Source organism: Mytilus californianus, unplaced genomic scaffold (assembly GCF_021869535.1).
Source record: "Mytilus californianus isolate M0D057914Y unplaced genomic scaffold, xbMytCali1.0.p SCAF_8, whole genome shotgun sequence".
NCBI classification, from domain to species: domain Eukaryota; kingdom Metazoa; phylum Mollusca; class Bivalvia; order Mytilida; family Mytilidae; genus Mytilus; species Mytilus californianus.
Window position 1 is genome coordinate 115,166,683 of NW_026262734.1, and position 16,256 is coordinate 115,182,938.

The 16,256-nt window shown below is 31.4% G+C and overlaps 1 long non-coding RNA gene across 1 annotated transcript; it reads right to left on the reverse strand.

Annotated features, from left to right (window-relative positions):
- Positions 1-2,729: 2,729 nt before the first annotated feature.
- On the reverse strand, positions 2,730-10,377 carry LOC127711897 (uncharacterized). Its single transcript, XR_007986904.1, has 3 exons — positions 10,277-10,377; positions 9,542-9,646; positions 2,730-3,183 (listed from the first exon to the last, which is right to left on the reverse strand). It is a non-coding gene; the product is annotated as an uncharacterized LOC127711897 (long non-coding RNA).
- Between the last annotated feature and the right edge of the window lie 5,879 nt (positions 10,378-16,256).

A 16,256-nucleotide genomic window follows, 5' to 3' on the forward strand; every position in this document is an offset into this window, starting at 1 on the left:
GTCTGATCCGATTAAGTGAACGTAGAGATTCCTGGTAAGAACAACATTTCATGCCTGATTTACTTTGTTTGGATCTATATATGTTCTTCCTAATAACAAATGGACTATGACGATGTGTCCATCTTTTACAGAACAATGTTAGGGAGTTTAATTGGACTGACATATAAAGGTTTACATGTTCATAGTATTTATACAATTATATAAAATTGAGCGATTTTTTAGAAATAATTTTGTGTTTTTGTTGTGTCGTTGTTCTCCTCTTATATTTGATGCGTTTCCCTCGGTTTTAGTTTGTAACCCGGATTTGTTTTTATCTCTATCGATTTATGAGTTTCGAACAGCGGTATACTACTGTTGCCTTTATTTATTATGAACAAACTATTCACTCTCAGTCAACAATACGCAAAGTCAACTTCTGAATTTGAAGATACCTTTTTTTTATTAATTAAAATTACTCTGAAACTGATTATGGCCATAAGGTTGATAATTTGTGAACACAAACCATTGATTCAGAACAAGCTTTTAAAATATTATACTCAGAACGGAATGATTGAGAAAAACATAACTAACTAATTCGATATTTCAAATGAGGTCAACTTTATTAAAAAAATGGTATTGAGCTAACGTTAGTGATTACAGATAAACTTTGAGATTTACATCTTAATTTTTAATAAATTATCAAGCGGATTTAGATGGTGACATACACATGATACATGTAGAGACCTTTAATGTAAACATGAACAATTACTTCCACGGATTAATTTATTTAGATCCGATTGTTTAGATACTGGAAAACAGTAGGTTTATGCTACAGTATACAGAAGAAATCAAATATTTGCTTAATCTGATTTGACAACTGGAATGCTAAAATTTCTACTGAAAATATACACAGGTCGAGTTTTTGGAACACTTGTTTATACAGCCACTTTATATTGGAAACAAATCTGAATATAGAAACCCCAAAACATTGTGAAAAGAATATTAACACTGTTCATGAAATACAAAACCAAATATAGAACATTATAAAAAAGTGATCAAATAAGTTCCTTGATATAGAATACAATGAATTGAATAATAATAGTACAGATAGAAATGACACACCGATATAGAATAAGTAATCACATGAAAGGTCCAAAATCCTTAAGGGAAGCTTTAGCTGAATAAAATTGTATGCAACAAATTCAGAGCTTGGCATTAATTTAAAAATAGGATTCTTAATTAGAAATCTAGTAGAGATTTTCTTATGTCACCTAAAATATGTATAGTGAGCCACAGTAACTATTATGTATGTTGATATTGATACAATTAATTAGTTTTACCGGTTTCGATCTGATTGAGAAATGGTAAAAAAAAAACCCATTCAGTTATAGATAAAAAGATAAAAAAAATATTTAAACTTATTTTAAATCACCTCTTCATAAACTTCTATTATACCTGTCCTAAATAACCTCATCATTAACTTGCCTATATCATATGAAAAATGTTTAAGACTATTAATGAGCTTTTGTTCACATGATTTTAAATTAACCTGCAAACAGATTTAAACAAAAATATGTTGCAAAACAACTGTAGAGAAGGTAAGTTGAAAATGATAGCTCTGAAGAGAGAAACATACAAATAATCAAATATTGATTGAAAGTAAAGACATTAATTTTCTAGTATACAAGTGTCGTGTTCAGAGTCAACATATATTGGTTTGAATTAAACGATGATCAAGCAAAAATTTCCGAAAGAAAGAAACAGAAAAAGACAATGGGAAAACGTATTACAAAACCAGTTTTGTAATTAAAATGAGAAATATATAAAACAAATAGTAATGGATGTGAAATTGCGATTAATAAAAAGCCTTATCAGATTTAAATGTTATTACCAGTAGTTGAACAGGTGAGTTTAGGCCTAGGTACTTGTACAAATAAAACTGTCAAGATGAGCAATAATAAACCAATGGGAACATGTTTTTTTTTCTTATCAGACTAACATATTTTATGTTCTCGAATGAATTGAAATATTTTGTTTTTAATACAATTGAGAATGGAAACGGGGAATGTGTCAAAGTGACAGCACCCCGACCAAAGAGCAAAAAACAGCCCAAGGCCACCAATGGGACTTCCACACAGCGAGAAAACCCCGCACCCGGGGGCGGGCTTCAGCTGGCCTCTAAACAAAAAATTGTACTAGTTCATATAAAATGGACGTCACATTAAACACCGGTCCATATAAATAAACCGAAATAAAAAAACAAAACAAAACATACAATACTAACAATGATCAGAGGGTGCTGACTTGTGACAGGTGCAAATATGCGGCGGGTTTAAACATGTTTTTTGAGATCTCAACCCCCTCCCTATACCTCGAGCCAATATATTATAAAACAACATACAGCAATACGCAGAGTAACATCCGGTTTAAAAGAAGCTTTAAGATTTTCATTTGAGTTCTAACTTTGGATGAATAGAACATCTATATATATATATATATATATATATATATATATATATATATATATAACTAATGCATGAGTTATTGCTCGTTTTTGTTTTTGAATTTAAAAAAACAAGTTGAGCCTAATTGATTGATTTTGATCAGACTCGTGCAATTATAAGAAACAGCTAATTAATATATGCTGTTCTACAGACTACAAAAGAAAACGAAATTAACGAGTTTTTGTGTTTGTTTGTTTGTTTTTTTCTTATTCAAAAAGCATTTGCTAATATATGATAGGACTTGTTTTTTTAATCTGTATCATATGTTCAGTTTCGTATAATTTAATTTGTTGTGTTCATTTTTTTTTTTTTTTTTTTTTTTTTTTTTGCAACAGTATTACATCTTCAGTTATGCAGGGTTACCAACTTTAGACTTTAATCAAATACGTAGTGGCTGTATATACCTGACTTCATGAATGACGTTTGTCTTAGTATTTTTTTGTTGTTGTAGTTGTCTGAATATAATTGCTTTTACCCCTCTGATATCTAGTATTTTGCATAGATGTGTATTGATTTGATAAGCAACATTGTGTTGATTTTGATTTTGATGGACAATTTAACAAAGTCGGACAATCCTGAAAAGAACCTCATTCAATACCTTATTTTCTCTATTTGGATCGATTGTTGTTCTTTCTGATAACAACTGAAGTATGTTGAGGTGTCCACCTCTAGCAGCTGAGTGTAAAATAGTGTCACCAGCCTGAAATAAATAGGTTGCAATGTTCATAGTATTTTACGTTGGTTTAAAAAAAAAAACTCGTAGAAATGATTTGAGAACACAAAATTAAAATAGTCATGTTTGTCATAGTTTCTTGTACTGAGATGACCGCTGATGTCAAATTCGATGTATGAGTCTAAAAATGAGACGAAGGAAGCCGTGTCTGTTGTTTCTTTAATTTCTAGTTCTGGAGAATCTATTAATGGAACCCAATCAGAAAAGTTTGGATTGTTTATTGAAAGAACATTCTCAAAATATCTGAATGTGAAATTCATGATCTAGCTTTTTATCTTCTTATTTTTGACAAGTGATTGAAGGAACTCCGACTCATATGCAAATAAGAAGAAGTCGACAACTCCTAACTATCCTACTGCCTGTCGAAACGTTTACTTTGGCATTGCACGAGTCATGTCTTCTTTGACTGTCCATGACGTTAACATACTTAATCCTTAGGATGTGTTTTAGTTGATTTAATTCTCTGATGCATGATTTTTTATTAGTAATTGTTTTTGACTTTTAACTATGTTTCAGTAACTGCGAGTACTCTCAATAAAGGAAACAATAGTATACCGCTGTTCAAAAGTCATAAATCGATTGATAAAAAACAAATCTGGGTTACAACCTTAAACCGAGGGAACACATCAACTATAAGAGGAAAACAAAAGAACAACAGGAACACTGAAGTGCAACAAAAACAAACGCCAACATACATAGAATTGAATCGTACTTTTGTGTTAATTTGACCTGTTGATACTGTTATGTTTACATGATACATTATCACTATAGTTTAATTGGCTTATAATTAATACTGACAGTTAGGAATTTATAATCATCAGATTAGCGGATGTTTCTGTCAATAGATTATTATTCTGATCTTATTTCTTATCATAGTTCACAGCTTCAGTATTCTGTTAGGTTTTATGGGCGTTTTTTTCCCATGGCATTACATTACTCTTGGTTTTATATATACTGATGTATTGCAAATTAAATCATTGTGTGTGTAGATTGTACTTATATAAACATGTATACTCTAATGAAATAGTCATCACTGCAAACCACGATAAATATATAACAGATACAATTCGGAATGCATTTTTGTTATTTAATGTTTACTTATTTAGTGTTATATTTCGTCTCACTATTTTTAATATATACCACCTTTGATAAGTGTTTGGTATGACGATAAATGTTCACTTCTGTTCTTGTACTATGACCAACAAAATTATTTATTTTTTAAAAAATATTTCCGTACACCTTGTATACCTTACAACAAAATTATTTGTATTTACCTGTGTACGTTATTTTATTTGGCGGCATTGTGTCCACATTTATGGTTGTCTTTCTGATATTGTTTACATCTCACCCTCTTTTTTATTAATTTTGTATTTACATTGTGTTATAGATCAAAAATAATCGTCCAGTGTATGTTCACTTGTTTTTGTTAATATGTCTTTTGATTAAGTTAAGCCATTTCAATTGATATTTTATAGTGTGTCTTAATATGTCGTGATGTTACATTATTGTTTCAGGTTAGGGTGAAGGTTGGCGCCTATTAAAACGTTGAAATCTGCTGCATTTGTTTGCACCAGTCCTTAATCAGGAACCTGATGTTCAGTAGTTGTCGTTTGTTGATGTGGTTCATTAGTGTTTCTCGTTCCTCGTTTTTTTTATATATAGATTAGACCGTTGGTTTTCCTGTTTGAATGGTTTTACACTAGCCATTTTTGGAGCCTTTTATAGCTTGCTGCTCGGTGTGTGCCAAGGCTCCGTGTTGAAGGCCGTACTTTGACCTATAATGGTTTACTTTTACTAATTGTGACTTGGATGGATAGTTGTCTCATTGGCACTCATACCACATCTTCTTATATCTATGTAATTTTGGTACAGAATTTAATGATGTGCACAACTTTATATCTGTGCAGCTAAATTGTGATTTACCAAACATTTTACCAAAAAGAAGATATGCAGTAGTTTTAAGAATGTTGATGCATCAAATTTTTAAAAAGATTTCGAAAATCAGAATGTTGATATATCTGAATTTAATAATGTAAATGCAGCATATGATCATTTTAGTAAACGTTCCATTGAGGTAGTGACAAACATGCACCTTTGAAGGAAAGAAAAATGTTTCCAAATCAGGTACCATATATGAATGCAGAGCTAAAATGTGCCATTTATAGAAAAAAAAATGATGTATAATAAATTTCAAAAAAGTAGTGATAGTAAGAACTGGGAAGCATATAGACGTCAACGCAACTATGTTACAAAACTAAAAAGAAATAAGTCTATTAACCAATATTTTGTGCTTGGGGCCCTAAATCTAAAGATTTCTGGCCAACAGTGAAACCTTTTCTTACAAATAAAGGTAATGTACACCAAAAGGAAACTGTCCTCTCTAAAAATAATGTTTCAATTACAAAACAAGATAACAACTATTTTGTAAATTTTGACAAGACTAATGGAAGCAATCAAATAAAGGATGATGATGTTCACCCGAATATTTTGACCATTAAAGATAATCTTTACGATCTTAACAAAAACAGTTTTACCTGTTCCCCTATTGATCAAGACTTTGTTGAGGAACGTGTACATACAATTAATGTTAAAAAAGCCACTGGAATAGATGGTATGTCACCCAAATTACTACATTTTCCTAAACCTGCTATTGTAAAACCTCTTACAGATATAGTTAATTTATCATTATCGTCATCAACATTCCCTGAGCATCTTTATGAAGCTCAAGTTGCACCTATTTACAAAAAAGAATAGTGTATGAGAAAAAAGGAAAGTATAGACTGGAAAGTATGTTACCGGCCATTTCTCAAATTTTAGAAAATGCCATAGAAGTACAATTAGTACAGTACTTTAATAATATCTTCAATCCATTTTTGGCAGCTTTTAGATCAGGATTTGGATTTCAGTCAACTTTAGTAAGAGTGATTGAAGATTGGAAATTAGCCCTAGACCAACATAAATACTTTGCAGCTATGCTGATGGACTTGTCAAAAACTTTTGACTGTCACCCCTGTGACTTACTGCTACTGAAACTAAAAGCTTATGGTGTTTCAAAATCCTCACTTGATATGTTATATAATTATTTAACAAAAAGAAAACAGTGTGTGAAATTAAACAAAAATTTAAGTGGTATGCTTGACATATTTAAAGGGGTACCAACAGGTTCCATCCTTGGACCCATCCTATTAAATATTTTTATAAGTGATTTGTTCTTTTTTGTTAAAAAAATGTTCTTTATATACTTATGCTGATGACAATACTTTCTTAAAGTTTGAAAATTCCTTACAAGATATAATTTCTGCACTTGAGGAAGACAGCAATTATTTAATACAGTGGGTTTCTTCAAATAAAATGCAGGCCAACCTAGAGTCATTTCAAGTTATCTCTATTGGCAAAAACACACATGATAACACGCTTGTGTTTGATTTGAATGGTATTTCTATATCATGTGAGGATGAGGTAAAACTACTTGGAGTTACAATTGATTTAAAATTGAACTTCTATTTATATATTTCAAATATTTGTAAAAAGGCTGCAAGGCAATTAAACATTTTGAAAAGAATTGGGAAACACCTAAACAAACTGAGTAAAATTAGAATGTATTACTCATTCGTTATGTCAAACTTTAGTTACTGCCCTTTGACTTGGCATTTCTTTTGGGAACAAAATACAATAAAAATAGAAAAAATAAAAGAGCCATCGCTTTGTTGTATTTATGAAGACCATCAGAACTCGTACGAAACACTACTGCAGATGTCAAACCTTCCATCACTAAAAACTAGTACAATACGCTCTAATGCCTTGGAGATCTTTCAAATAATTAATAAAAAATGTCTTTTCAAGATCTAGTTGTTGTAAAAAAAAAACAATTCAAATAATTTTAGGTATGTGAACACTGCTAAGGTACCTAGATCTAGAATCTCAAGTTATGGTAAAAGATCTTTTAGATTTGAGGCAGCACATCTATGGAATGCCTTCCCAATGAGGCTAGAACTATGTTCTCTTTTTACCTATTTAGGAATTATATAAATTGCTGGTGTGGGGTCAAAAATGCAACTGCTGTTCATACCGTTTCCATCCAGTGCTGCCTCATAGCTAAAATTTCTTTCTTTTCTTTTTTTTTCCTTTCTGGCCTTTTGCCTTGCTTTTTTATGCACTAGTATATAGCTGCTATTAAATGGCAGTGCTTAATTTATTTATGCTTTTTATTTTTATAGTATTTAATGATATGTAATTGATTGCTGGTTCCCTCATTCAATGCACATAGAAGTGTTTGACGCATGAGAATTGACCCAGGAGATTCAGAAATCAAAATTAATTTGCTTTCATTATATTTGCATTTGTTTTTTATTTATTAGTATTTGCATGAAGCTCTAAGATTTGTATATGATAGTCGGATAAAGAGCTCACCAGAGCTCCTGTTTTATCTGTTAGTATGTATATATACATGATATATGCCGACTTGAAATAACATTTACTTACTTTCTTACTCACTTCCTTACTTATCTTTATATATATCACATGCATAAGGGGAAATAACTCTCATATGGAGTCTCTGGATTTCTACGGCCACAATTATTCTCCACACCCTTAGGATATAACGAGCAATATGGTAAAATAAATTTGTCATAATATTTTACGGTTGCGAAGGCGAAGTCCGAACAAAAAAAAAACAGTGTTCGGGGAAATAACTCTTACAAAGTAAAGGGTTCGGTTAAACAGTGTCAGATTTAAAAATGTATAAACTGTTCGATATTATATACCAAATATCTAAGCCACAACTTTGGAAACAACAATACTGCGGAAGAAAAAACTTAGGCGGAAGAAAAAAAAAATCATGAAAAACCAATTGTTCAGAGAATAATTGAAGGTCTTTCCATCCCAAAAAAACATATCTAGGCAGGGAAATAGTCATTCAACAATATAACACGTAATTAAGATGATAAATAACGTCAGTACCTAAATTCTATACTTCAAGACCATCATGTATCATTTGTGAAGTTGATACGAAATATTTGTCATCAAGGTCTTGTTATCTTCTGGTGATTTTTTTTTTTTTGAAAAGAGACGAGACGTTCTTGAACATAACCCTAGTTCATCAACTTGCTGCTGACGTTAAATAAAGTCTGAGGTATCAGTCTAAAACTATCATAAAATATAATCTAATTAGGTGTAAAAAGCATTTGATTATACATCATAGAATGAATTATAATGTTTATTCTAAATAAAGGCAACAGTAGTATACCGCTGTTCGAAACTCATAAATCGATAGAGATAAAAACAAATCCGGGTTACAAACTAAAACTGAGGGAAACGCAATAAATATAAGAGGAGAACAACGACACAACAAAAACACAACATTAAAATGTAACACACACAGAAACGAACTATAATATAACAATGGCCATTTTCCTGACTTGGTACAGGACATTTTAAAAAAAAATGATGGGTTGAACTTGGCTTTGTGGCATGCCAAACCTCCCGCTTTTATGGCAACGTCAAACACAACACCAAAACGACAACATCACATGACTAAAAGTGATGGATGTAAAATGACATTTAGAAAGAACCTTCCTTATAAGAATTAGATTTTATGATATTAATTAGCAGTAGTTCAACATGTGAATTAAGGAAAATTGTGTAATGTAAATGAAATTTTCAAGATGTAAAACAATAAATCACCTCATCAGACTAACATATTTCATTTTCTGGAAAGCAACAACAATTAAGGTCAAACATTCGATAAATAGAACACTTTGAAATATATATATATCATTGGTTAATGGGTTAAATCTTTTTATTTAAAAATATATTAAGCAAAATTGCTTGATTTTAATTAGACTTGGTCAATCATAAAAACACAGAAGATTAATCTATGCTGTTTTATATGATACGAAAAAAAAATGGAATGTATTATGATGGGAATCATATCTTGTTGGTGAATTTAATTAACTGTGTAAATCTTTTTTTTTTTTTGCAATAATCATGATAATACTACATCTACAGGCTTTGAGAATTCCCATTTTCAGACTAATTAGTGGCTGTATATACATGCCTTGTTTTAATGTATCTGCGCAATTGGAACACATTATAAACTAAAGCTAAGAGAACGAATCATAATTAATTGATTATCTTTGATTCCTATACAACCTCAATGATTTCGTTGTAAGAATGTAATATTTTGGATACTTAACGACTTTTTCACTCTGAAGATTAAAGTATTTTGTGGTGATGTGTATAGATTTAAAGAGCAACATTATGTTGACATTGATTTTGGTGAAAGATTTAACAAAGTTGGCCAATTATGTACAAACAGTCATCGTACCACATTTTCTTTATTTGGATCTATATCTGCTCTTTCTAATAACAATTGCACTATGTCGGGATGTCCACCATTTACAGCTGAGTGTAAAGGAGTATCACCACTATACTAAAATAAAAAGGTTGCACTGTCATCGCAATTACGATGTAACTGTAAATGTAGATTAAATTAATAATGTGTGTACATAAAACATGTTCATGGTGATGTGTAGCCGAATCCCATTTACATTGACAAAGGTTGCCTGTTTTCCACAAGTGCAGTTGTTCTGTGTGTTTATTTCCTCTTCCTCCTCCAACCAAAACTGGTCGCCTTGGTATAGCCATAATTACTGTATGTGGCATCAAACTCAACAAACAATTAAACGAACATTATCATGGGAAGTTGTATCGAACTCATATTATAACAAATGATCTCATTACGAGCAGATTTTAAGAAAGAGGTCTCAGTGACGGCAATCAAAATATAAAATATGCTATGTCATAGGTAAAGCTGTCAACATTATATAGCAGAAACAGAGAAGCTGCTAACATCTACGTCATTTGTGACGTAGTTAAAAGTTGTCTCACTGACTATCATATTACATTTACTTTTTTAATATGTATCAGGATATTTGTAATTTTAACATCATTTTTCTTTCTTTTTATTCGATTCCAATCTAATTAAAATTACTCCTCTTCTTTGATTTTGATGGAAGAATTAACAAAGTTGGACAATACTTTAAAGAACGTCATCCCGTACCATGTTTTCTTTATTTGGGTCTGTATCTTCTCTTTCTAATAACAATTTAACTATGTTGATGAATCCACCTTTAGCCGCTGCGTGTAAGGGAGTTCCATTAAACTGAAATAAAACGCTTGCAATGTTCGTATTATCCTACAGAGGTATAACAAACTATGTCATACTAATAATTAGAGTACAAAAAAAGCATTGGCCAACATTTCAAGATTAATGAATTTCAAAACCTTTTGTTTGTGAATTTAATTAACAGTGTACATTTTTTTTTGCAATAATACTACATCTACAGTCTTTGATGAGTCCCATTTTCACACTAATTAGTGGCTGTATATACATGCGTTCATGAATGATAAAGCCTTGTTTTAATTTATCTGCACAATTGGAATACAAAATAAACTAAAGCTATGAAAACGAATCATAATTAATTGATTATCTTTGATTCCTATACAATCTCAATGATTTGGTTGTAAGTATGTCTTGGCATATCGAATATTTTTGATACATAACGACTTTTTCACTCTGAAGATTAAAGTATTTTGCGGCGATATGTATAGATTTAAAGGGCAGCATTATGTTGACATTGATTTTATTGAAAGATTTAACAAAGTTGGATAATTATGTACAAACAGTCATCGTACCTCATTTTCTTTATTTGGGTCTGTATCTTCTCTTTCTAATAACAATTTAACTATGTTGATGGACCCACCACTAGCAGCTGCGTGTAAGGGAGTATCATAATACTGAAATACAAAGTTTGCAATGTTCGTATTATCCTACAGAGGTATATAAAAACTATGTCATTCACATAATTAGAGTACAAAAAAAGCATTGGCCAACATTTCGAGATTAATGAATTTCAAAACCGTTTTTATCAATCGCATTTTTGATGAAACTGTACATAATGATTAAGTTAATAACTTGTGTACATAAAACATGCTCATGGTGATGTGTATTCGAATTCCTTTTAAATTGACAAAGATTGCCAGTTTTCAAGAAAGTCGGATGTTCTGTGTGTTTATTCCAATTTCCTTCACCAACAAAATCTAGTCGTCATGGTATAACCAATGTCACCGAACGAAGCTTTATACTCTAACAAACAAATACACGAACAACATCATGGCACGTTGTATTTTCTTAAGATGTCATGTACCTGGTCAGGAATATGGCAGTTATTATCAAATAGTTCGTTTATATGTATGTTGGCGTTTGCTTTTGTAGCAGTTCAGTGTTTTTGTTGTTCCGTTGTTTCCCTCGGTTTTGGTTTGTGACCCGGATTTGTTTCAGTTAAATCGATTTATGACTATTGAACAGCGCTATACTTCTGATGCCTTTATGCATCACACTTATAGTGTAACAGTTGGGATCATTACGCACAGATTTCAAGAAAGAGGTCTCAGTCAAGGCAATCGGAATAAGATATGATGGTAAAAGCTGTCAAAATTATATAGCAGAAATTGACAATCTGCTAACATCTACGTCATTTGTTACGTAGTTCAAAGTTGTCTCATTGGCAATATTATCACATTTTCTTTTTTTCCATATATATCAGGATATGTGTAATTTTAACATCATTTTTCTTCCTTGTTTTATGTCTCAAAAGATTTACCAATTATACCATCCGACCAATCTATTTCACCCTATCTTTTTTTATTTGTAGTATTCCTCTTCTTTGATTTTCATGGTAGATTTAACAAAGTTGGACAATCCTGTATAAAAACGTCATCCCGTACCTCATTTTGTTTATTAGGATCTATATCTTCTCTTTCTAATAACAATTTAACAATGTTGATGAATCCACCTTCAGCAGCTGCGTGTAAGGGAGTACCATCATACTAAAAATAAAAAACATGGCATTGTTCGTATTATCCTACAGAGGTATAAAAAAATATGTCATACAAATAATTAGAGTACAAAAGAAAGCATTGGCAAACAATTTGAGATTAATGAATTTAAAAACCATTTTTATAAATCGCATATTTTATGAAACTGTTCATATGGATTAAGTTAATAACTTATGTACATAAAACATGCTCATGGTGATGTGTATTCGAATTCCTTTTAAATTGACAAAGATTGCCAGTTTTCCAGAAAGTCGGTTGTTCTGTCTTTTAATTCCAACTTCCTTCACCAACAAAGACTGGTAGCCATGGTATAATTAATATCACTGAATGAAGCTTTATACTCTAACAAACAAATAAACGAACAATATCATGGTAAGTTTTATCACACTCATAGTATAACAAATGATCTCATTACGGGCAGATTTCGAGAAAGAAGTCTCAGTCAAGGCAATCGAAATAAGATAAGATATAGTTAAAAATGTCAAAATAATATTGCAAAAACAAACAATCTGCTAACATCTACGACATTTGTAACGTAGCGGAAAGTTCTCTCATTGACAATCTTACCATGTCTTATATTCATAAAGATTAGACTATGTATTCACTTTAACATCATTTTTCTTTTTTTAACTTGACTTTTGTTTCAAACCTAATGTACAGTAAGAAAAAAAGGAAAGCGATACTTTCTAAATTTCCATGCGTCCGAAGCGAATTTCTTGATTTTCCTTCATCAAGAACGCTCAAATCCGATTTTTGAAAGCCAATTATTGAACTTGTATTTGCTTGTAACAATTGGACTAATGTCAGTTCTCCTTTTCTATTTTCAACGGCTACAATATGTATGTGTAAAACAAAGTCGCAGCCATACAATTAATAGAAATGTTAACGTGTCTAAAGCTAATACGAACATACGTTTGAATATACGAACCTAAACTATATATTGTAAGGTAATGGTACATCCCATATATGATTAATTAAATACTACTTAAATATAAACAACTTAAATATGAAGGTTACATGTTTACATTTATTCGTTTTTAAAGAATCCGGAAACCAAAACGTGTCTGCTGTAGGTGTACAAAGACGAAGTGATCAAGATCACTCGTTTATACAGCCTTTTCTTATTGTAAAACAATATGACGATAGAAACCGTTAATGACTGCAGATGTGTAAAATATTGATTAAACCAATCACGTAAACATAGGCACAAGACATCCACCAACCTATACCATTACCAGGCATTAACAAACAAATACAGACCTATGCTTGCACACATTGTTCCATGGAGTACTGACATAGGCAGTATTTTGAAAATACCAATACAGATAACTGAGATCTTTAGTGTCCATGAAATCATGCTTTATGATTAATAGATACAAAGAATGTACTAATCCAAATATCGAACTCCACGGTAAAATCAAAAAGGTAATGTACGTAAAAACTGACAAAACCAAATTCTTGACGTTATTAACTGACATATTCTTGACTTGGTATAGGCATTTTCCGAAGAAAACAGTGGCGTTAATGTGGTTTTATAGCTCGCTTAACCTCCCACTTATATGACAATTGTATATAGTTCCATTATTATGACAATATTGCGTGAGCAATCCAAACAGGTAAAATTGGTTAACGTGACAATAATTGGGATCCAGCATCACATAATGCATAAATACATCAAATATATACAGTATAACTAATTTTTTTGTTAAATCCAGGCAAACAAACAGATACATCTATCAAAGACGTTTGTAGATGATAGTTTATAAAATGTAGTACATTATAATCAAACATAAAAAAACGCGACATATACACACGTTCCCGATACAGTATGGTTGAAGTAAAATAGAAATACAAGGTTAAACAAAATGAAATCACGCTATACAAATGTCATGCGTCCGAGTCTCCCTTCTATATCCAGCACAATCAGGAAAGCCACAAAGTCAAAAACACGAAAGCCGTATCAACATATACATAGTCACGTCAGGAGTCATACTACCATAAGGGACATAATAGTAAGAATACAAATAAACAGAAAACTGCAAAAGTAATGACATGATACACAACGTCAACACATGAAATCAATAACTCAAGACCATCTTGTATTATTTGTGAGGTTGACACTGAATATTTGTGTTTAAGATCGTGGTACGTTTCGAGGAACTTTTTGAGATCATGGCTCATAAATGTTTCGCTAAGACACCAATGACGTTTTACAAAGTCTGAATAGCAGCTGCAACTCTTGAAAATCGTATAAGTTGAGAAATGTATACACCATACGCGGGTAAACGTGATACAATGTTGCTAAGATTAATGGAAGCAATCAAATGAAGGATGATGATGTTCACCCGAATATTTTGACTATTAAAGATAATCTTTACGATCTTAACAAAAACAGTTTTACCTGTTCCCCTATTGATCAAGACTTTGTTGAAGAACGTGTACATATAATTAATGTTAAAAAAGCCACTGGAATAGATGGTATGTCACCCAAATTACTACATTTTGCTAAACCTGCTATTGTAAAACCTCTTACAGATATAGTTAATTTATCATTATCGTCACCAACATTCCCTGAGCATCTTTATGAAGCTCAAGTTGCACCTATTTACAAAAAGAATAGTGTATTAGAAAAAGGAAAGTATAGACTGGAAAGTATGTTACCGGCCATTTCTCAAATTTTAGAAAATGCCATAGAAGTACAATTAGTACAGTACTTTAATAATATCTTCAATCCATGTTTGGCAGCTTTTAGATCAGGATTTGGATTTCAGTCAACTTTAATAAGAGTGATTGGAGATTGGAAATTAGCCCTAGACCAAAATAAATACTTTGCAGCTATGCTGATGGACTTGTCAAAAGCTTTCGACTGTCACCCCCGTGACTTTCTGCTACTGAAACTAAAAGCTTATGGTGTTTCAAAATCATCACTTGATATGTTATATAGTTATTTAACAAAAGGAAAACAGTGTGTGAAATTAAACGAAAATTTAAGTGGTATGCTTGACATATTTAAAGGGGTACCAAAAGGTTCCATCCTTGGACCCATCCTATTAAATATTTTTATAAGTGATTTGTTCTTTTTTGTAAAAAAATGTTCTTTATATACTTATGCTGATGACAATACTTTCTTAAAGTTTGAAAATTCCTTACAAGATATAATTTCTGCACTTGAGGAAGACAGCAATTATTTAATACAGTGGGTTTCTTCAAATAAAATGCAGGCCAACCTAGAGACATTTCAAGTTATCTCTATTGGCAAAAACACACATGATAACACGCTTGTGTGTGAATTGAATGGTATTTCTATATCATGTGAGGATGAGGTAAAACTACTTGGAGTTACAATTGATTTAAAATTGAACTTCTATTTACATATTTCAAATATTTGTAAAAAGGCTGCAAGGCAATTAAACGTTTTGAAAAGAATTTGGAAACACCTAAACAAACTGAGTAAAATAAGAATTTATTACTCATTCGTTATGTCAAACTTTAGTTACTGCCCTTTGACTTGGCATTTCTTTTGGGAACAAAATACAATAAAAATAGAAAAAATAAAAGAGCCATCGCTTTGTTTTATTTATGAAGACCATCAGAACTCGTACGAAACACTACTGCAGATGTCAAACCTTCCATCACTAAACACTAGTAGAATACGCTCTAATGCCTTGGAGATCTTTCAAATAATTAATAAAAAATGTCTTTTCAAGATCTAGTTGTTGTAAAAAAAAACAATTCAAATAATTTCAGGTATGTGAACACTGCTAAGGTACCTAGATCTAGAATCTCAAGTTATGGTAAAATATCTTTTAGATTTGAGGCAGCACAAGTATGGAATGCCTTCCCAATGAGGCTACAACTATGTTCTCTTTTTACCTATTTAGGAATTATATAAATTGCTGGTGTGGGGTCAAAAATGCAACTGCAGTTCATACCGTTTCCATCCAGTGCTGCCTCATAGCAAAATGTCTTTCTTTTCTTTTTTTTTTTTTTCCTTTCTGGCCTTTTGCCTTGCTTTTTTATGCACTAGTATATAGCTGCTATTAAATGGCAGTGCTTAATTTATTTATGCTTTTTATTTTTATAGTATTTAATGATATGTAATTGATTGCTGGTTCCCTCATTCAATGCACATAGAAGCGTTT